Source organism: Mobula birostris, chromosome 3 (assembly GCF_030028105.1).
Source record: "Mobula birostris isolate sMobBir1 chromosome 3, sMobBir1.hap1, whole genome shotgun sequence".
Lineage (NCBI taxonomy): Eukaryota > Metazoa > Chordata > Chondrichthyes > Myliobatiformes > Myliobatidae > Mobula > Mobula birostris.
The window spans coordinates 107030342-107053438 of record NC_092372.1 but is presented as its reverse complement, the minus strand read 5'-3'; the positions used below and the strand labels follow the sequence as shown (position 1 = coordinate 107053438).

Genomic DNA, 23097 nt, shown 5'->3' with positions numbered 1-23097 from the left:
GGTATGGGGTGCTTACTGGTGATATGGTTAATGTTTTGATGTTGTTTTGAAACAGGTATTCAGACCAGCTAATATGGACAAGATTGAATGTCAAGTTCATTAGACAGCAGTTCACTTGAACTGGAACTTGAATGAACCTGAGACAGTAGGAGTAAAATACAAAGAATGAATATAGGACAAAGAACTGTGTCCTGCTGTCGTGACACCATCTGAAGAATTGAGGCAGGGGGAAGAGAAGAGGGAGAATATTGGTCAAAACTAATTGTGTAATGAGGAAAATCATCAGTTTTGTTTTCTTAATTTCTGCCTAATTCACAGGATTTGCATCAAATATGAAGAGCACAAAAAGAGAATGGATAGCTGCTGTTTCACAAAAATCCATTTTAAAGTTCATACATTATGTTAGACCACTTTATAGCATTAATATTTTGTTGTGTTGAATGCCAATTTAACTTCACAAATCAAAGAATGAAGATGCTGGAAGCTCATTGTCCTGAAACGTTAACTTGGTTTCTTTCTTCACCAGTGCTGCCAGACCTGCTGAGTATTTCTGCTTTTTTTAAACTTAATTGCAATAAGTTAATAGTTTACCACAGAGGATTTGACACATCGATGACTTTTTCAGCTTTTTGCACCACAGTCAGGGACATTTTGTGTATTTCACATTCTAACCTCCTTTTCTGTAGTACTGTTGCACCTTTTGCTGCAGTGTCCAACGATATTACAATGGTCAATGTCCGGAGAGTATAACAATGAAGTCAACCATCTTAGCATAAGACTATAAGACTGTCTCTGCTCTGAGCACTATCTTTGCCGGAAATGGCTGACCAGAACAAATTGTGAGTGACAACAGACCACAATACACATCAGAAGAATTCGGACTGTTCATGCAAAAAATGGCATAAGACATTTCAACACACTCAAAATGCTGGAGAAACTCAGCAGGCCAGGTGACATCTATGGAAAAGAATAAAGTGGACATTTACTGTTTTCCATAGAAAAGTCAACTGTACTCTTTTCCATAAACGCTGCCTAGCCTGCTGAGTTCTTCCAGTATTTTATGTGTGTTGCTAGAATTTCCAGCATCGGCAGATTTTCTCTTATTTGTGAACAGACATTTCAAGTCAGCTCCTTAAAACATTTATCTAAACCTTCAAGAAGTCCATTAAAGTAATGAACAAGGAGGACATTTCTCTACAGCATAAGGTGGACTCTTACTTTTTGCATATCGGAACTCTGTTCATGCGATGTCAAATCAAACACCTGTGAAGCTGTTCATGAACAGGAATCTGAGTTCTCGCATAGACATCCTGAAACCAGATCTACAGAGGGAAGTGCAGAATAAACAGTTCAGCTAGTTTAGCCAGTGAAGCAGCAAGGGGTTTCGAGATTGGACAGGAAGCCCTAGTGAATAATTACACTGGACAACAAATTTTTTCAAAAGTGTTGCTTCCTCAGAATTTCTTTTTTGTGTATGATAGGCTGCTTGAAGATGAACACAAATATAATTTCAGACTACAGGTGTCCCCCACTTTTCGAACGTTCGCTTTACGAAACTTCACTTTTATGAAAGACCTATATGAGTACCCTGTTTCCACTTTCAGAAGGTGTTTTCACTGTTACGAAAAAGAAATTCAGCGCGCGATAAAAGGCAGCACGCCCCGAGCAGCCGCTCTCCCCCGTATTTGGAGCAGCATTGCTTTAACACGTGCCTGTGAGTAGCGGTTTGCAAGACGAATTCTATAGTATCAGAAAAGCCTGAAAGAGCTCGTAAGGGTGTTACACTTACGGTAAAACTAGACATCATTAAGAGTTTTGATTGTGGTGAACGAAGTAAGGACAATGTGAGTTTGGCTTGTGGAAGCTGACGAACATGATGTTGAAGAGAACACTCACAATGCACTGGAGGAACTCAGCAGGTCAGTCAGCATCGGTTGAAAAGATAAGTCAATGTTTCGGGCCGAAACCCTTCGTCAGGACTGAAGGAAGAACTTTGACAACAGCATCTGCAGATTATTTTGTGTTTATGATGTTGAAGGGGTTTTGACATCCCATCGCCAAGAACTGACAGATGAAGAGCTGATGCAATTGGAAGAAAAAATGATAACAATCGAAACCAAATGACTAATGATAAAGTACAACTTTAATTTTGAAAGGGTACGTCGGTTTAGGAGATATTTGCAGGATGGTTTGAGTCCTTATTAAAGAACTGTATGATAGAAAAATGCGCAAGGCTCAGCAGTCAAGCAAGCCTTCCACATCAGCCACAGCAGATGATGAACCTCGACCTTCGACATCGAAGCGGGCAGAGATAGAAGAAGGTGAGCTGCCTGCTCTAATGGAAACAGATGACGAGATGACACCCCAGTGTCCCACCACCCCAACCCCCAGGCCACGGACAGATACCGATTCGCAGAGAATTCAAAGGTAGCCGGGAGGCACACAGCACATCTTTAAGAAAAAGCCCAATTAAGCGTGCTAATTAATTAGGTGCCGCCGACACATAATTGTCGGCCCAGATCAGAGACGACGCAATCAGAAATCGGCACTGATCTGGGCCGACAATTACGGGTGGCATCTAATTAATTAGCACGTTTATTTCGGCTTTTTTCTTAAAGATGTACTGTGTACCTCCCAGCTACCGCTGGACCCCTGCATGCTTCACGGATCGTTATCGGAGGGTGGGGACCACTGCACCAGCGAACCTGCGACGACTCAGCCTAACACACCATCATCAGTCTGCTCAACGCTGTCCCGATTCCGGTAAGTGATACTACACTGTACATACATTATTCCTACTTTATATAGGCTGTGTATTTTTAGGTGTTATTTGGTATGATTTGGCAGCTTCATAGCTTAAAGGTTACTGGAGAGAGTGTTCTTGCCAACAGCGCTTGCGTGAGATTTTCTGCCGACGGCGCTTGTGTGAGATTTTTGCTACGGAGAACGGTTCAGTAATGATTGTGGAAAAGTATTTCTACTTTATGTAGGCTGTGTTTTTATCATATCATTCCTGCTTTTACTATATGTTACTGTTATTTTAGGTTTTATGTGTTACTTGGCATGATTTGGTAGGTTATTTTTGGGTCTGTGAATGCTCACAAAATTTTCCCATAATAAATGGCAATTGCTTCTTTGCTTTACGACATTTCGGCTTACGAACCGTTTCATAGGAACGCTGTACCTTAGGATGGCGGGGGAAACCTGTATTTGTATCATATAAGAATTTGGAGAAACAACAAATTAACTTTTATTGAATATAATGTGTTTAATTGCATAATGGTGCTGATGCTTTTCAATAGTTCAACTAAGTTAAAAATATTTTGTTAATGATTTTCATTTGTACTCCGTGTCTGAGGCTTCTCGCTTAAATGTCCAACAATAATTCGCCAGCATTGATGGATTCCAGTTGCCCTGGTATCTTTTTTCCATGACCACAATTCCTGGTGAAACCTTTCACCACGCCCATCACTAACAGCACCAAGATTTGCAGGGCAGAAGTCTAAATGGGAATGCAGAAAATTAATCTTTAGTGACATGTTGCATTTCATGGTTTTAGATGCTTGAAGCATGCTTTCAACCAGCTGCATGTAGTTTGGTGCTCTGTAGATGCCGAGAAAAATCTCAACAACTTCCTTGAATGCCTTCCATGTGATTTTCTCCGGTCCAACTAGAAATTTTTCAAATTGCCTGTCATTGATGACCTGTGTGATTTGTGGACCAACAAAAATACTTTCCTTAATCTTGGCATCAGTTATTCTGGGAAGTACCTGTCTCAAATATCAAAATCCTTCATAGAAATTTTTTTGCCTGGTGATAGGAAATTCCATCCTGACAGTCCTAAACCCAATAATTATTACTAAAACCTGTCCTGCCATGCAGCAGCCACGCCGCCTAAGCATGCCCAAGCATGCCCAAGCATGCCTGGACAAGATAGGAAACTTTACAGCTTACATTGTAGGCAACATTTTAATTGACTTGAATTATGAATTGAAATAATAAACATAAGTGATTTCAAAAAATGGTGCGTGATAAGGAAATTTCATGATGATTTTCATGATCAGTAGCCCAAAATGCATAAGATATACCTAAAGGTATTCAGTAAGCAAAATCTTTGTCTTCCCGTGTTACCAGAAAGACGTGGACCCCTGGTAGGATAGCTACAAGAACTGAACGACTGAGGTACACAGTGGATGTTGGAGATCAGATATGGAGATGTCATGTGGACCAGATACTGGATGCTCAACCGTAGAACAACCTGAGTCGACTGCATCCAACACGATGGACAGCTTACAATCACTGGACTTGCCTCTCAGTGATGATGTCGCTGAGAGCAACATGACACAGGGAACCCGGAACATTGTCTTAGAGAAAGCACCTACCAAACCTGATGCCACTCTACAGGCCCAGAGGCACTACCCTGAAAGAAATAGAGTGCCTCCCAAAAGATTGAATCTTTAGAACTGTGAAGCTAGTTGTGGGCTGTTATTGTGAAAGCATATTTATTTGGAATAAAGGTTTATGAAAGGGAAATTGAATGCTTTGTACATGTACAGTTGATGTTGCATTAATCTAAAGGGGGAGGAAGTGTAGTGTATGGATCTATTTTTTTTAGAGCAATGACCACCCCCTTAACGCTATGTATTGATCTGTTGTCTGCACATATGCTTTGCTCTCTCACTGCAATGTGAATACACCAGTTAAAGTCATCTCCCAATGTGAGCTTTTATTTAAATGATATGCGCAGACCCAACATAACAAACCACAAGGAGAGACTCGAAAGGTTGGTTTGTTTTCCCTGGAGTGTAGGGAGCTGGGGGCTGTCCTTATAGAGGTTTATAAAATTATGAGGGGCGCAGTCTTTTTCTCAGGGTAGGGGAGTCTAAATCTAAAGTGCATAGGTTTAATGTGAGAGCTGCGAGATTTAGAAGGGATTTGAAGGCCATATTTTCCAGAGTAGTGTATATATAGGATAATTGAGCACAGAATGTAGTAAGCATGAGAACAAGTACAGCATTGCATATACCCTTGGATATGGATAGGAAAAGCTTAGATGAATATGGGGCAACTGCAGGCAAATGAGACTAGTTCTGGAAGGCACTTCTTTCAGTGTGGATGGGCAGGGCCCCAAGATCTTTTTCCATTGCCTTTTTTCAAAAAGAAAGGGTTCAAATTCAGCGGTGGGGGGTGGAAAGAGTGGTGGATGGGGATGGAAAACAGATTACCTTTGCCAGTATCACAAATGAACAACTATTAGAGCCAGAAATCAATTTACCAGAAATTTCAGAATTAGTTATTGAGTCCACAAGGCTGCAATGTGCCCAAGCTGGAATGAGGCACTGTTCCTAAGTTTGCATTGGGCCTCATTGTAATAGTACAGGAAGCCAATAGTAGATTGGAGAATTAAAGCAGCAGGCTACCCTGTGGCCTGAAGATTTTCTGTACAATCTGCATTTGCTCTGTCCAGATCACTACACTAGCTTGGAAGAAGTGCAAGTGAATAATTGCTTCATTTTGAAATACTGTTTGGGTCCTTGGACGGTGGAAAGGGCAGAAGTGAAATCTGCTACACTACCGTGCCATCAGTGTTGATAGAGGGCCCAGGCATGACTGAACAAACGCTGTTCCATGTATCCCACAAAAAACTGGCATAACTTGGACCCATGCAAGTTCCTGTGGTCACTCCTTTCATCAGCTGAAAGTGAGAAGATGTGAAAAAGATGCTTTTCAATGTAGGAATGAGTGTGTCAGAGGTTACTGTGGGTCTCTTTTCAAGAAAGAAACAGAAGTGGCCTCCTCGAGGTGTAAAGGGTGACAGTGGAGACTTAGCAAGGAAACAGTCTCTTCAGCCCATTGAGCCTGCACCAACCATAAGACCATAGACCATAAGACAAAGGAGCAGAAGTCGGCTATTCGGCCATCGAGTCTGCTCCACCATTTTATCATGAGCTGATCCATTCTCCCATTTAGTCCCACTCCACTGCCTTCTCACCATAACCTTTGATGCCCTGGCTACTCAGATACCTATCAATCTCTGCCTTAAATACACCCAATGACTTGGCCTCCACTGCTGCCCGTGGCAACAAATTCCACAGATTCTCCACCCTCTGACTAAAAAAATTTCTTCGCATTTCTGTTCTGAATGGGCACCCTTCAATCCTTAAGTCATGCCCTCTCTTACTAGACTCCCCCATCATGGGAAACAACTTTGCCACATCCACACTGTCCATGCCTTCCAACATTCGAAATGTTTCTATGAGGTCTCCCCTCATTCTTCTAAACTCCAAGGAATACAGTCCAAGAGCGGACAAACGTTCCTCATATGTTAACCCTCTCATTCCTGGAATCATTCTAGTGAATCTTCTCTGTACCCTCTCCAACGTCAGCACATCCTTTCTTAAATAAGGAGACCAAAACTGCCCACAGTACTCCAAATGAGGTCTCACCAGCGCCTTATAGAGCCTGAACATCCCATCCCTGCTCCTATAATCTATTCCTCTAGAAATGAATGCCAACATTGCATTCGCCTTCTTTACCACCGACTCAACCTGGAGGTTAACCTTAAGGGTATCCTGTATGAGGACCCCCAAGTCACGTTGCATCTCAGAACTTTGAATTCTTTCCCCATTTAAATAATAATCTGCCCATTTATTTTTTCTGCCAAAGTGCATAACCAGCATTGTATTTCATTTGCCACTTCTTTGCACATTCTTCCAATCTATCCAAGTCTCTCTGCAGACTCTCCGTTTCCTCAGCACTATCGGCCCCTCCACCTATCTTCGTATCGTCAGCAAACTTAGCCAAAAAGCCATCTATTCCATAATCCAAATCGTTGATGTACAATGTAAAAAGTGGCCCCAACACGGACCCCTTTGGAAGACCAGGTAACCGACAGCCAACCAGAATAGGATCCCTTTATTCCCACTCTCTGTTTCCTGCCAATCAGCCAACGCTTTATCCACGTATATAACTTTCCTGTAATTCCATGGGCTCTTATCTTGTTAAGTAAACTCATGTGTGGCACCTTGTCAAAGACCTTCTGAAAATCCAAATATACAACATCCACTGCATCTCCCTTGTCTAGCCTACTGGTAATTTCCTCAAAAAATTGTAATGGGTTTGTCAGGCAGGATTTTCCTTTAAGGAATCCATGCTGATTTCTGCCTATCTTATATGCCTCCAGGTACTCTGTAACCTCATCCTTGACAATCGACTCCAACGTCTTCCCAACCACCGATGTCAAACTAACAGGTCTATAATTTCCTTTTTGCTTCCTTGCCCCCTTCTTAAATAGCGGAGTGACATTTGCAATCTTCCAGTCCTCCGGAACCATGCCAGAATCTATCGACTTTTGAAAGATCATCGCTAATGCCTCCGCAATCTCCACAGCTACTTCCTTCAGAACATGAGGGTGCATTCTATCTGGCCCAGGAGATTTGTCTACCTTTAGACTATTCAGCTTCCTGAGTACTTCCCCTGTCGTAATTGTGACTGCGCACACTTCTCTCCCCTGCCACCCTTGAGTGTCCGATATACTGCTGATGCCTTCCTCAGTGAAGACTGATGCAAAATACTCGTTCAGTTCCTCTGCCATCTCCTTATCTCCCATTACAATTTCTCCGGCATCATTTTCTATCGGTCCTATATCTACTCTCACCTGTCTTTTACTCTTTATATACTTGGAAACGCTTTTAGTATCCTCTTTGATATTATTTGCTAGTTTCCTTTCATAGTTAATCTTTTCTCTCTTAATGACCTTCTTGGTTTCCTTTTGTAAGGTTTTAAAGACTTCCCAATCCTCTGTCTTCCCACTAATTTTTGCTTCCTTGTATGCCCTCTCCTTTGTTTTAACTGTGGCTTTGACTTCTCTAGTCAACCACGGTTGCATCCTTTTCTCATTCAAAAATTTCTTCTTTTTTGGAATATACCTGTCTTGCACCTTCCTCATTTCTTGCATAAACTCCAGCCACTGCTGCTCTGCCGTCTTTCCTGCCAGTGTCCCTTTCCAGTCAACTTTGGCCAGTTCCTCTCTCATGCCTCTGTAATTTCCTTTACTCCACTGAAATACCGACACATCAGATTTTGGCTTCTCTTTTTCAAATTTAACAGTGAACTCAATCATGTTATGATCACTGCCTCCTAAGGGTTCCTTCACCTCAATCTCTCTAATCACCTCCGGTTCATTACACAATACCGAATCCAGTACAGCCGATCCCCTAGTGGGCTCAACAACAAGCTGTTCTAAAAAGCCATCTCGCAGACATTCCACAAATTCCCTCTCTTGAGATGTAGTACCGACCTGATTTTCCCAATCCACTCGCATGTTAAAATCCCCCACAATTGTCATAACACTGCTCTTCTGACAAGCCTTTTCTATTTCCTGTTGTAATTTGTAGTCCACATCACTGCAGCTGTTTGGAGGCCTATAAATAACTGCCACCAGGGTCCTTTTACCCCTGCGATTTCTTAGCTCAACCCATAAAGATTCTGCACCTACCGATCCTATATCACCTCTTTCTAATGATTTTATATCATTTCTTACCAATAAAGCCACACCTCCCCCCTGCCTACCTTCCTGTCCTTCCGATACACCGTGTATCCTTGGATGTTCAGCTCCCAGAGACATGCATCCTTTAGCCAGGTCTCAGTGATGGCCACAATATCATACCTGCCAGTCTGTAGTCGTACGACAAGATCATCCAGTTTATTCCTTATGCTACGTGCATTTAAGTATAGCACCTTAAGACCAGTATTTGGTACTTTTCGCTTTGATTTCACTGCAACTCATCCGAATGGCTACAAATTTGCCCCATCACCTGCCTGTCTTTCCTGACATCTTTACTGCTCACTATCTTAGATTTATTTCTGTTTTCCCCTTCCTCCACTCTATCATTCTGCTTCCCATCCCCCTGCCAAATTAGTTTAAACCCTCCCTAACAGCTCTATTAAATTTTCCTGCCAGGATATTGGTCCCCTTCGGGTTCAGGTGTAACCTGTCCTTTTTGAACATGTCATACTTCCCCCAGAAGAGATCCCAATTATCCAAGAATCTGAAGCCCTGCCCCCTACACCAGTCTCTCAGCCACGCATTCATCTGCCTGATCCTACTATTCTTGCCCTCACTAGCACGTGGCACAGGTAGCAATCCCGAGATTACTACCCTGGAGGTCCTGCTTCTCAGCTTCCTTCTTAACTCCTGGAAATCTCTCTTCAGCACCTCCTCCTTTGTCTGGCTGCTCACCCTCCCCTTTCCGAATACTTTGGACCCGATCCGAGACATCCTGTACCCTGGAACCTGGAAGGCAACACACCATGCGGGTATCTCTATCAGGCTCACAGAATCTCCTGTCTGTTCCTCTGATTATGGAATCCCCTTTGACTACCGCATTCCTCTTCTCCCTCCTTCCCTCCTGCACAACAGCACCAGGCTCAGTGCCAGAGACCTGGTCACCGTGGGCGTCCCCTGTCAGGTCATCCCCCTCAACAGCATCCAGAACAAGATATTTGTTGCTGAGGGGGACAGCCACAGGTGTGCTCTCCACTCTCCGGGCATTTCCCTTCCCTCTCTTGACAGTGACCCAGTTTTCTGACCCCTGTAGCCTAAGGATGACTACCTCCCTATAGCTCCTGTCTATCAGCTCTTCACTTTCCCTTATAGGTCATCAAGCTGCAGCTCCAGATCCCTAACACGGTCTCTGAGGAGCTGTATCTCGGTGCACCTGGCGCAGATGTGGCCATCAGGGAGGCTGGAGGTCTCCCAGGATTCCCACATCTGACACCCTGAACAAAGCACTAACCCTGCAGGCATGCTATCTAATTCTACAGGAATGAAACAGGAAAAATAAGTCTACTCACCCACTTACCTCGCCAAACAGATGAACTTTTTAAACCGTTAGCTGTGTGAGACCTGCAGTTCCTGTCTGTCCGGGCCGATTCACCAGGGAGAGAAAAAAGAGTTGGTGCCTCGCTCTCGCCTCTTCCCGTTACCGCCGAAGACCGTTGAAGCCAAAACCCTACACTCTGCTACCACTCACTCTGCTGCCCGCTGTATAGGGTGGTCTCCTTTTTAAACTCTCTGCGTTGTCCTGTTACGTCAGGCGCCTGCACAGTCTCGTCCTTCTTGCACTCAAAGAAGTTTTTCAAAGAACTGCCTCGTTCAGAATTCAGTTCCCACACCGCTCTGTAGTCCCAATCCAAAAGAAAGCCGTTGGAAGCAACCTTCCTTTTTAAATTCTCCACTCTGTCCTGTTATGTCATGCGCCTGCGCAGTCTCGTCCTTCTTGCACTCGAAGAAGTTTTAAAAAAACTGCCTTCCTTCAGAATTCAGCTCCCACGCCGCTCTGTAGTCCCGATCCAAAACTTCACAGTTTACACCCATCCTACATTAATCCCATTTACAAAAAATTCTCTTGTTCTCTTTAGCTCCCCCTCCCCCCCCATCCCTGGATTCTGCATTTCTTCCTATACACAAGGTGCAACCTACACCTGCCAATTAATCTACCAACCATCATGTTTTGGCATGAGGTAGGGTCTGCATACCTAGGGGAAACGGTGTCACAGGGAGAACATGAAAACCTAACACTGATAGGGCTTGAGGACAGAATGGAAGCTCGGCCTCTGGCATCGTGAGGTAGCAGCTCGACTTACTTGTGTGCCACCATATTAGTGTAGGTTTATTATTGTCACATGTATCATGATACAGTAGAAAAACTTATCTTACATACTGTTTATACACAGTGCATTGAGCTAGAATAAGGTAAAACAGTGAGAATGCAGAATAAATTGTAAAAGCTTCTGAAAGAATGTAATGCAGTTAAATGATTAAGTGCAAGATAATAACAAGTTAGAGCTTAACTGTGCAGTCCAGGTAAAGAAGAGTTTGTGGGATTGAATTAGAACTGGTGAGAGTTTCAGATTGCATCAACAGTGTGAAGTGGGAAGGGACTGGCAATGACCATTTTGCATTCTCTCACATAACACTCCAATTGCCAGACTGTTGCTGACTCAATGTGTAGCTCTTTCTATCCTTTCATGACTTGCCTTCCTTTCTATCTTTGTGCATGAGCAAACTTAGTGAATGTATCTCTCTTTTCATTCATGCATCTTAAACTGTTGAACCTAACAAGAGAAACCCTGCCAAGGAGTCTCAGCCCGAAATGTCGACTGTACTCTCTTCCATAGATGTTGCTTGACCTGCTGAGTTCCTCCAACATTTTGTGTGTAGCTTGAGCCTCCTGCACTACCACTTGTTACATCATGCAAACCAGACCAAGACCTAAGTATGTCCCTCTCTGTTTCTAGCCAATTTTCTGTCCATGCCAAGGTGCTGCTTCCTAAACCATTGTTTATTTTTAAGTTCTGCAATATCTGATACGGAACTTACTAAATACATTCTGAATACTAAAATTTAGTACTTCTAAGTTTAAGATTATCCACAGCAAGTTTTACTGATACAGGTGTCCCCTGCTTTTCGAACGTTCGCTTTACGAAACCTCACTCTTACAAAAGACCTACAGTAGTACCCTGTTTTTGCTTTCAGAAGGTGTTTTCACTGTTACGAAGAAAGGCAGCATGCGATAAAAGGCAGCGCGCGCCCTGAGCAGCCGCTCTGCCCCGGATTCGGAACGGCATTGCTGAAACATGTTGCATTGAGCAGCCGTTAGCAAGATGAGTTCTAAGGTGTCAGAAAAGCCTGAAAGAGCTCATAAGGGTGTTACACTTAGCGTAAAACTAGACATAATTAAGTGTTTTGATCGTGGTGAACGAAGCAAGGACAAAGTGAGTTTGGCTTGTGGAAATTGACGAAGATGATGTTGAAGAGGTTTTGGCATCCCATGACTAAGAACTGATAGATGAAGAGCTGATGCAATTCGAAGAGGAAAGGATAATAATCGAAACCGAATCCAGAAAGTAAAGCAACTGCGTGAGATTTTCGCTGCAATGATAAAGTACGATTTAAAGAGTACGTAGGTTTAGGGGATATTTGCAGGATGGTTTGAGTGCTTACAAACAACTGTATGATAGAAAAATGCGCGAGGCTCAGCAGTCAAGCATACTGTCGTTTTTCAAGCCTTCCACATCAGCCACAGCAGACGACGAACCTCGACCTTCGACATCGAGGTGGGCAGTCATAGGAGAAGATGAGCTGCCTGCCCTGATCGATGATGAAATGACACCCCCCCTGTCCCACCACCCCAACACCCGGGCCCCGGACAGATACTGTACCGATTCGCGAAGAACGCAGTGGTAGCCAGGAGGCACACAGCGATGCAATCACCTCTGATCTGCGCCGACATTTACGTGCCGGGCAGCACCTAATTAATTAGCATGTTTATTTCAGCTTTTTTCTTAACGATGTGCTGTGTGCTTCCCAGCTACTGCTGCGTTCTGCACGGCAATGTATCGGGTCGGCGGCCCGGAGGGTGGGGCCAATGCACCACCCAGTGCGCGACGACTCAGTCCAACACACCACCATCAGTGTGCTCGGCGCTGTTTTCCCAATTCCGGTAAGTGATACTACGCTGTACATACATTATTTCTACTTTAAAAAAGGCTGTGTATTTTTACGTGTTATTTGGTAGATTTGGCAGCTTCATAGTTTAAAGGTTACTGGAGAGCGCGTTTATGCCAACAGCGCTTGCGTGAGATTTTCGCTACGGAGATCTGTGCAGGCGATCGTTGTAGAGAAGTATTTCTACTTTATGTAGGCTGTGTATTTATTATATCATTCCTGCTTTTACTATATGTTACTGTTATTTTAGGTTTTATGTGTTATTTGGCATGATTTGGTAGGTTATTTTTGGGTCTGCGAATGCTCACAAAATTTTCCCATATAAATAAATGGTAATTGCTTCTTCGCTTTACGTCATTTCGGCTTACGAACCATTTCATAGGAACGCTCTACCTTCGGATGGCGGGGGAAACCTGTAATGAACTCTTTTTTAAAAAAAATGGTCGAACATGATTTTTCTTTCACGTTGGTGACTTTGTCTTGAATTTTTCTGTGTGCCCTATTATAATTTATTAAATGATAAATTACTTCCTTAAGGAATACATTAATGGTCCTTGTAGCTTCTTGCTGTTTCTTTCAGTCCCTTTGGAAATTGTTACATTCACTAGTTATGATCTTTGGAACTTAAAACCCAGCTTCAACTGTCTCACTAGTTCCTTATTTAAATTGTTGAGATTTTTCACTGCATATCTATGTGGATAGTCAGAAGCTTTTTCCCAGAGCTGAAATGCTTAACATGAGAGAGCACAGTTTTAAGGTGCTTAGAGGTAGGTTCAGAGGAGATGTCAGGGGTTAAGTTTTTTTATGCAGAGAGTCATGAGTGCGTGGAATGGGCTGCCGGCGGTGGTTGAGGTGGATACGATAAGGTCTTTTAAGAGGCTCCTGGATAGGTACATGGAGCTTAGAAAAATAGAGGGCTATGGGTAACCCTGAGTAATTTCTAAAGTAAGTACAAGTTCAGCACAGCATTGTGGGCCAAAGGGCCTGTATTGTGCTGTAGGTTTTCTATGTTTCTGTCTCCAGCAATGTTACCACTGCTCTGGCGATGGTAACTTCCTTCGATTCCTTCCCTCCTTCAATTCTAGAACTATTTCAAGGATATTACTTAAATCCTCAAGCATGAAGATCCAAGATGATTAATTCTCCATCTGTTTTTACCGCAATCATTTCGTTATGTTGTGTCTTGATGAGCTTTATTTCTTTGCTGCTCTTTGTCCAGCAATAAGTCTCAGCATGGTGATGATGCTGTTCATATTTGCCCTTTTCAGAGGTTCAATCTAAGGCAACTAAGCCATTACCCAGCTTTTTGTTATAACACAGCTGTGAGAAATGAGTATTTATTGGAGTATTTCCCCAAGAATATGATTCAGCTCATCGATACTGCTGCATTCTTAGTTTGCTTTCACTAACTGGTTTCAGGAAGCTTGAGAAACCCACTGATGCAGCAGTATGTCTGAAATTGTGTTCAATTGTTCCTTTGGTTGAGCAATTAACAGATGCTCATTGGCACAACTTCTCACCTGAGGTGTTCCCTACAAACAAGTAAGCTCACGTTTTTTTAATCCTTCTTGGTTACTGGAATGGTGCCAGAGAACTGAAATGTTGCTTAAAAAGGCAGCAAGGGATAAACAGAATAATTACTGGACTGTTAGTTTATCTTCAGTGATGGGGAAAATTGTGGGAAGCTATTCTCAGGGACATTGTAAACCTTGATTTATAAAATCGCAGGGCATTTTTTTTTGAAGGCCAGCATAGGATATCCATGATTGATTTTGTTATATTTCGTGGCTCGAAAACACAAAACTAATCAAAGGAAAAACATAGGGAGACTGGGATAAACATGTATGCAGTTTGTTTTACCTTTAGTGAGGCATGCACGAATGATGTGATGTGGTGGCGTGATGATGTATGCCATTTACGTACTTTTATATATAGCCTGCAGCGCATTATGTAAACAAAGAATACTTAATTAAACTGTATGTTTACAATATTACTGAAATATTAAATACATAACAATGTGGGACCTCCTGTTTTAACACACACAAGCCCAATGTGGCTTGTTGGCTGTTGTATTTCACCGTTATGAATATCATTCAACAGGAGTCATCTTTTCCCAATGTAAGTTCTTAGATATCTGTAGGCTTTAGTTCAGTATCTTTGACATGCTGTTCAAGCTCATTTTGTGGAATGACTGAAGCAGCCAAGCCAGTGACCAATTCCATTTTAATTAATTGCCGTTCACTTCTGGTATAAGCCACAATGCTTGTCTTGTGTTAGTCCCGTGTCATCATTATCACATTTTTTTCGTCAACAGCATGTAGATTAGTAATTTTGAAACTGCAACTTTTTTTCTCCCTTCCCTGTGCAGTCCATTTATTTTTGTCTGCCTGACATGTTCTTTGTAGTTATCCTACTTTGTGACATTTTCTGAAAGTTTTGCCTTCAAAGCTGCATTGGTTTGGTGGATGTGAGACCCAGCCACAACGGTAACACCTCTTGTTCAGCCAGGCAGGTTTCTGTTTCGATGTTGCAATTTTGTTCACGCTTACTTTCTTTCCTGACTGCAACTCACTTGCTTTCTGTGTCTGTCTTATCCATTGAAACAGTGATTTCAACTGCTCTTTTAAATGTCAAAGGTCGTGATGAATCTGCATGAAGGAGGGAGATTGAAAATGTCTCTCTCAATGTCAGCAAGACTAAGCAGCTTACAAAGAATGATGCCAAAAACAAAAAACACCCAGCGAATGGATTTAACAAGATGTTTTCACTCACAGAACAGCTACTCGCTGTTTTTTTTTTGTTTTCGTCATCATTCTTTGTAAACTCCTGAGTCTGTTGTGTGTTAAAAAAAAGAGTCAGTCCCAGGAGATCAGCAGTTTCTGAGATACTCAAATCACCTTGGGTGGCGCCTAATTAATTAGTTTGTTTTTTCGGCTTTGTTCTTAAAGAGGTGCCGGACGCACTCCGGCCAGCACTGCACCACTGATGTTACCATTTCAGAGGACCTGTCCTGGGCCCAACACGTATGTGCCATTACAAAGCAAGCACGGCTGCACCTCTACTTCCTTAGGAGTTTGCAAAGATTTGGTGTGACATCTAAAGCTTTGACAAACTTCTATAGATGAGTGGTGGAGTGATTAGTTGCATCACAGACTGGTATGGAAACACCATTGCCTTTGAACAGAAAATCCTACAAGAAGTGTGGATGCGGCCCAGTCAATCATGAATAAAGTCCTCCCCACCACTGAGCACATCTAATGCTGAAACAGAAGAGCAGCATCCATCATCAAGGACCCCCACCAACCCAGGTCATGCTCTCTTATCGCTGCTCCCATCAGGAAGAAGGTAGGGGAGCCTCAAGACTCGTACCACCAGGTTCTGGAACAGTTAGTACCCCTCAACCATCAGGCTCTTGAACCATTGGGGTAACTTCACTTGCCCCATGACTGAACTATTTCCACAACTTATGGACTCACTGTCAATGACTCTTCATCTCAGATTCATGATAGTTATTGTTTATTTATTTATAATTATTCATATTTTTATTTCTATTTTCTTTTGTATTTGCACTATTTGTCTTTTACAAAATGGTTATCTGGTTCTGCTGGGCGTGGTCTTGCACTAATTCTATTAAAGTTCTTGGGTTTACTGAGTACACCCAGAAGAAAATGAATCTCTGGGTCGCTTACGGTGACATATATGTACTTTGATAATAAACTTACTTTGAGGATCTCTTTAATTCTGTTATGTTCCAAGGAACAAAGCACGAGCTTGATCACTGTCCCTCTACAATATAGGATCTCTAGTCTTGGCAACATCCTCGTGCAACTTCTCTGCACTCTTACTGAATTCTGTTGCATAGCCAATTTTCTATGTATGCTGCTGCAGCCCTTCATACTCCAAGGCCTTCAAATTTGGCCTTGAAGATCAGAGTAAGAAAATAATCCAATTGTATTTGGAGTGCGATTCTATAATAACTGAGGCAGAAGTCAGTCAGGTAATACTAAATCTGCCCACAATACAGTTTAATTTGTGCATTTAGTGCGGCATCCAGATCTGCATATCACATTGCAGGAATGTAATTTCTGAGATGTGTTTGCAGAGTGACCAGGATTGAGATCATATTATTTCAGATTTAAGCTTAAATCAAGGAAGGTAATGGTATATCACTGATGCAGATGGATAGTGATGTGGAATTGGTTTGGGTGGAAATAATACATAGTGGGAGAAAGAGGGCACACTTGGAAGTCACCTACGGGTTTCTCTAGCTGTTGCTTCTTGATAGCTCAGTACATAAAAGTAGAAATATTAAAGTCATGTATGAAGCTAACTGCAATTATGGGTGATTTTAACACATGATATTGATTTTATTGATGTAGATATATAGTGATTGGTCTAATCAGATGGCAAAACCACCATTGAAGAAGAATTTGGGGAGTGCTTTGGAGATTGTTTCTTAGAGCAGAATGTAATGGAACTTGCTGGGAACTAGATATTTTAGAATTTTGTCATGTGTAATGAGGTAGGATTAGTAAAATATGTTGTAGTGAAGGATCCCGATGATGTGGGAAAAAAATAACTTGGTAGAATTCTGGAATCAATTTGAAGATAAACAGCCGAGGTTCAAAACCAGATTTTCACCGTGAAGAAGGGTAATTATAAAGGTGTGAAGGTTGAGTACCCTGGAGTAGTTTAGGGAAATAGATCAAGAGAATGGTTTGTGGGATGAGTGTTATGAATACCTTGTTCATAATGTTCATCAGAAATTTATACCAGTAAACATGAGGACTGAATGGGAAAGATGAACCACCTGTCGTTAACAATAGAGGTAAGGAAAATATTGAATCAAAGATGAGAACAAAGTGTCATGGGCTTGTGGAAAATCAAAGGACTAGGAATTTTACAAGTACCAGCAACATGAATATAAAAGCTAAAAGGGAGAGAAAACATTGTCATAAAAAGCACTGACAGCTAATATCAAAATCAACAGCAAGGATATCTATGGATATATGGAAAGAAAGTGGGTAGGTAAGGCAGGAGTGGAGTGAGATAGAGAATTAATGAAGGGAAATGGATGGTAAATTAAATCATTAATTTGTATTCGGTCTTCATGGTGGATGGCACTGCAAATATCCCCAAAAAATATCTGATGAGCTGATTTCAGTCAGTGTCAAAGAACCTGTAAGAGTCACTCGCATGAGAGGAAAGGTACAGGTTGTTTCTAAGCAACACACACAAAATGCTGGAACAACTCCGCAGGCCAGGCAGCATCTATGGAAACAGTTGACGTTTTGGGCCGAAACCTGAAAGGATAGAGGGTAGATGCCTGAATTGAATGGTGGGGGAAGGGGAAAGAGGTTGGCTAGATGTTGATAGGCGAAACCAGGTGGGTGGGAGTTCCTTCAAATGTCAGAAGCAGTTTACCCCCTTCCAGATTTAGTATATGTTCTTTTTTTCAATCTTGTGTGCTTTCAGTGCTATTTCTTACAATACTGTGGTATTGTTACTTTGTTGAGTGATTTTTGTGTATTTTCTGATGTGGGAAAATGGATTTATGGATCGCTTTTACATAGAAACATAGAAAATAGGTGCAGGAGTAGGCCATTTGGCCCTTCGAGCCTGCACCGCCATTCAGTACGATCATGGCTGATCATCCAACTCAGAACCCTATACCTGCCTTCTCTCCATGTCCCCTGATCCCTTTAGCCACAAGGGCCTTATATAACTCCCTCTTAAATACAGCGAATGAACTGGCCTCAACTGTTTCCTGCAGCAGAGAATGACACAGATTCACCACTCTTTGTGTGAAGAAGTTTTTTCCTCATCTCGGTCCTAAAAGGCTTCCCCTTTATCCTCAAACTGTGACCCCTCCTTCTGGACTTCCCCAACATCGGGAACAATCTTCCTGCATCTAGCCTGTCCAATCCCTTTAGAATTTTATAGGTTTCAATCAGATACCCCCTCAATCTTCTAAATTCCAGAGAGTATAAGCCTAGTCGATCCAGTCTTTCATCATATGAAAGTCCTGCCATCCCAGGAATCAGTCTGGTGAACCTTCTTTGTACTCCCTCTATGGCAAGAATGTCTTTCCTCAGATTAGGGGACCAAAACTGCACACAATACTCCAGGTGTGGTCTCACCAAGGCTTTGTACAACTGCAGTAGTACCTCCCTGCTCCTGTACTCGAATCCTCTTGCTATGAATGCCAGCATACCATTTGCCTTTTTCACCGCCTGCTGTACCTGCATGCCCACTTTCAATGACTGGTGTATAATGACACCCAGGTCTCGTTGCACCTCCCCTTTTCCTAATCGGCCACCATTCAGATAATAATCTGTTTTCTTGTTTTTGCCACCAAGGTGGATAACCTCACATTTATCCACACTAAATTGCATCTGCCATGAATTTGCCCACTCACCGAACCTATCCAAGTCACCCTGCATCCTCTTAGCATCCTCTTCACAGTTAACACTGCCGCTCAGCTTCATGTCATCCGCAAACTTGGAGATGCTGCACTTAATTCCCTCGTCTAAGTCATTAATATATATTGTAAACAACTGGGGTTGAGACTGAGCCTTGCGGTACCCCACTAGTCACTGCCTGCCATTCTGAAAAGGTCCCGTTTATTCCCACTCTTTGCTTCCTGTTTGCCAACCAATTCTCTATCCACATCAATACCATACCCCCAATACCGTTTGCTTTAAGTTGCACACTAATCTCCTGTGTGGGACCTTGTCAAAAGCCTTTTGAAAATCCAAATATACCACAACCACTGGTTCTCCCCTATCCACTCTACTAGTTACATCCTCAGAAAATCCTTTGAGGTTTGTCAGACATGATTTTCCTTTCACAAATCCATGCTTTTGTTACCTGGGGGCAGCCTGTATTGGGGGGGAACTAGGCTAAAGACAGACAGCATGTCTTGAATGCATATACCTAGGGGCTTTAATAGATGCAGCTGTAGCAGTAGTGGAGCCTTTGAATGAAGATTCCCAAAATGCAAAGTTCAGGAAAGGTATCAGCAGGCTGGAAAATTGTAAATGTGACTGCATCTGTCAGAAGAGGAGAGGACAAAAAATTAACTGTAGGGTTATTGGATTAGTATCTTTTGGAGTTTATAATGAAAGAAGGAATTGTCACTTCGAATAAGCAAACAAAGTCAGCATGGATTTATGGAATGTATGGAAAGCAGCCAGTGAGTCAGTGGGCCAGTGAAGGAGTGAAGCTTTGAGGCTTTGACTCGAGAGATTCTGGCAGTTGGACTGTGCAGTCAAGTCAATCAAGATTTGAACAGCTCAGCAGAAAGCAGTTGATTAGACAGTCAAGATTTGAATAGCTCAGATTCAGCAGAAAGCAGCTGATTGGGCAGTCGAGGCCAGGTGACCAAGCAGTTTGAAAAGCTCAATCAAATAATTAGAGGGGGTAGCTCAAGCGCAGCAGCCAGTGAATGAGTGGGCCAGTGAAGGAGTGGAGCTTTGAGGTTTTGACTCGAGAGGCTTCGACGAGAAGAGGCGGAGGACGATCTAGCTCCCAGTTAGGCTTTACAGTGCCTCCTGAGACGGTAATCTGCCTCTCATGTGAGATGTGGCAGTCTTGGGGGAGCTCCCCTCTCCTGCAGAGTCACATCTGCCAGAAGTGCATGCGGCTGGGTAATCTGGAAGACCGTGTAAGGAATCTGGAGCAGCAGCTGGATGACCTTCGACTCATAAGGGAGAATGAGACAGTCATAGATGAGAGCTACAGGGAGGTAGCCACACCTAGGCTGCCGGAAGCAGGTCGTTGGGTGACAGTCAGAGGGGGGAAAGCGAAGGTGAGCAGACAAGTAGTGCAGAGCACCCCTGTAGCCATTCCTCTGAATAATAAGTGTACTGTCCTGGATACTGTTGGCGGGGACGACCGACCAGGTGTGAGCCAAGGTGGCAGGGCCTCTGGCACTGAGTCTGACCCTGTGGTGCAGAAGGGTGGGACGGAGAAGAGGAGAGCTGTCATCATTGGAGACTCTATAGTCAGGGGAGCAGACAGGAGATTTTGTGGATGTGAGAAGAACACCCGCATGGTTTGTTGCCTCCCGGGTGCCAGGGTCCGGGATGTCTCTGACCAGGTGCACGACATCCTGGTACGACAGGGAAAGCAACCAGAAGTTGTGATACATGTTGGGACCAACAACATAGGCAGGAAGAGGGATGAGGTCCAGAAGTGTGAGTTTCGGGAACTGGGCAGAAGGCTGAAGAACAGGACCTCAAGGGTGGCATTCTCAGGATTGCTGCCAGTGCTACGTGATAGTGATGGTAAGAATTGGAGGAGATGGCAGTTGAATGCGTGGCTGAGGAGCTGGTGCAGGGGGCAGGGTTTTAGATTTTTGGATCATTAGGATCTGTTCTGGGGAAGGTGGGACCTGTACAGATTGGATGGGTTGCACCTGAACTCGAGGGGGAGCAATATCCTTGCAGGTAGGTTTGCTAGCATGGTTTGGGAGGGTTTAAACTAATTTGCAAGGGGGATGGGACCCAGAGTGATAGAGCTGTGAAAGAAGTGCATGGAGTAAAGCCAGATCTAACATATAGAGAGGCTTTGAGGAAAGAGAAGCAGAATAAACGGTGTAAAGGTAGTGAGGTAGAAGGGCTAAAGTGTGTGGACTTTAGTGCAAGAAGCATCAGGAAGAAAGGTGATGAACTGAGAGCTTGGATACATACATGGAATTATGATGTAGTGGCCATTACAGAGACTTGGCTGACACCAGGGCAGGAATGGGTTCTCAATATTCCTGGATTTCAGCGCTTTAAAAGGGATAGAGAGGGGGAGAAAGGGGAGGAGGGGTGGCATTGCTGGTGAGGGATACTATTACAGCTATAGAAAGGGTAGATAATGTAGCAGGATCCTCTTTTGAGTCAGTATGGGTGGAAGTCAGGAACAGGAAGGGAGCAGTTACTCTATTGGGAGTATTCTATAGGCTGCCTGGTAGCAGCAGAGATACCTAGGAGCAGATTGGGAGGCAGAGTTTGGAAAGGTGCAAAAATAACAGGGTTGTTATCATGGGTGACTTTAACTTCCCTAATATTGACTGGCACCTGATAAGTTCCAAGGGTTTAGATGGGACAGAGTTTGTTAAGTGTGTCCAGGATGGATTCCTGTCACAGTATGTGGACAGGCCGACTAGGGGGAATGCCATACTAGATCTAGTATTAGGTAACGAACAAGGTCAGGTCACAGACCTCTCAGTGGGTGAGCATCTGGGGGATAGTGACCACCGCTCCCTGGCCTTTAGCATTATCATGGAAAAGGATAGAATCAGAGAGGACAGGAAGATTTTTAATTGGGGAAGGGCAAATTATGAGGCTCTAAGGCTGGACCTTGTGGGTGTGAATTGGGATGATGTTTTTGCAGGGAAATGTACTATGGACATGTGGTTGATGTTTAGGGATCTCTTGCAGGATGTTAGTGATAAATTTGTCCTGGTGAGGAAGATAAAGAATGGTAGGGTGAAGGAACCATGGATGACAAATGAGGTGGAAAATCTAGTCAGGTGGAAGAAGGCAGCACACATGAAGTTTAGGAAGCAATGATCAGATGGATCTACTGAGGAATATAGGGTAGCATGAAAGGTACTTAAGAAGGGGCTGAGAAGAGCAAGAAGGGGGCATGTGAAGGCCTTGGTGAGTAGGGTAAAGGAAAACCCCAAGGCATTCTTTAATTATGTTAAGAACAAAAAGATGACAGGAGTGAAGGTAGGACCGATTAGAGATAAAGGTGGGAAGATGTGCCTGGAGCCTGTGGAAGTGAGCGAGGTCCTCAAAGAATACTTCTCTTCAGTATTCGCCAATGAGAGGGAACGATGACGCTGAGGACAGTATGAGTGAGGTTGATGTTCTAGAGCATGTTGATATTAAGGGAGAGGAGGTGTTGGAGTTGTTAAAATACATTAGGCCGGATAAGTCCCCGGGGCCTGATGGAATATTCCCCAGGCTGCTCCATGAGGTGAGGGAAGAGATTGCAAAGCCTCTGGCTAGGATCTTTATGTCCTCATTATCCACGGGAGTGGTACCGGAGGATTGGAGAGAGGCGAGTGTTGTCCCCTTGTTCAATAAAGGTAGTAGGGATAGTCCGGGTAATTATAGACCAGTGAGCCTTATGTTTGTGGTGGGAAAGCTGTTGGAAAAGATTCTCAGAGATTGGACCTGTGGGCATTTAGAGAATCATGGACTGATCAGGGACAGTCAGCATGGCTTTCTGAAGGGCAGATCATGTCTAACAAGCCTGATAGAGCTCTTTGAGGAGGTGACCAGGCATATAGATGAGGGTAGTGCAGTGGATGGGTGATCTACATGGATTTTAGTAAGGCATTTGACAAGGTTCCACACGGTAGGCTTATTGAGAAAGTCAGAAAGCATGGGATCCAGGGAAGTTTGGCCAGGTGGATTCAGAATTGGCTTGCCTGCAGAAGGCAGAGGGTCGTGGTGGAGGGAGTACATTCGGACTGGAGGGTTGTGACTAGTGCTGTCCCACAAGGATCAGCTCTGGGACCTCTACTTTTCATGATTTTTATTATCGACCTGGTATTGGGGGCAGAAGGGTGGGTTGGCAAGTTG

General features: G+C 43.4%; 1 protein-coding gene and 1 long non-coding RNA gene across 2 annotated transcripts in view; both read left to right on the top strand.

Annotated features, from left to right (window-relative positions):
- Positions 1-4463, top strand: part of LOC140194679 (uncharacterized) — a 66773-nt gene extending 62310 nt beyond the window's left edge. The window contains exon 3 of the long non-coding RNA XR_011885263.1: positions 4135-4463. This is a non-coding gene — a long non-coding RNA (uncharacterized lncRNA). The remainder of the gene's footprint in view (positions 1-4134) is intronic.
- Positions 1-23097, top strand: part of ndst3 (N-deacetylase/N-sulfotransferase (heparan glucosaminyl) 3) — a 726179-nt gene that overhangs the window by 83876 nt on the left and 619206 nt on the right. The window lies entirely within an intron of this gene.